An 863-nucleotide genomic window follows, 5' to 3' on the forward strand; every position below is an offset into this window, starting at 1 on the left:
GTGGACAAAAAGAATTGTACTGCATTCAGATCGTCAGTATGTCTAATGCAAGGATGGTGAGTCTAATGCAAGTATTGGCTGTAACCAGCCAAGAGGGCTAAATTTGCAACACCCTGCACAAACACCCCATCAAATATAATATATTACAGATCCCCCCTTCCCCATTGTATAATGCCCACTTTTCTTTCACTGCCTTCCCATAATGACCTTTTCTGTTGGCCCCATTTAAAATGTTTCCTTTTCTCTAGTCTTCTTCTTCTTACTGCGAAAATAAAAAAAAAACAGAAACACAACTTCCCAGGTTTTTTTCTGTATCTCTCCTATTCTGTGTGTCTCAGTGCATTCTGCCACCTTAAAATTAGTAAACTAATCTGCAGCCCAAAATTTAAGCACTACAGCCTTGCAGTGCCCGGGACCTGGGTTCATGCCCCTGGTAAACATCTGCAAAGAGTTTGTATGTTCTCTCCGTGTTTGCGTGGGTTTCCTCCGGGTCCTCCCACACTGCAAAACATACTGGTAGGATGATAGGATTGTGAGCCCCATTGGGGGCAGGGACTGATCTGGCAAGCGCTGTGTAATCTGTGTGGACTATAAAGCAAGTATTATTATTAAACCCATTTGTCTTATGCACAACATCTCTATGGAGCAGCGGACATGTGATTCCTGCCTCCGCTAGCGGAACACCGTTCTATTGGTCAGGAGAATAAACTGTGACGTTTATACACAAACATAGGGGCAACGATCTTATTGGACGAAGTCACAGGACAGGACGGCATAGGTTGCCACAACCAACATGGCCGACACACGGTATAACGTAGCGTGCGTAAAGCAGGCAAATTTCCACAGAAGGACCCAAGGAACGC

The sequence above is a fragment of the Engystomops pustulosus genome, chromosome 1 (assembly GCF_040894005.1).
Source record: "Engystomops pustulosus chromosome 1, aEngPut4.maternal, whole genome shotgun sequence".
NCBI lineage: Eukaryota > Metazoa > Chordata > Amphibia > Anura > Leptodactylidae > Engystomops > Engystomops pustulosus.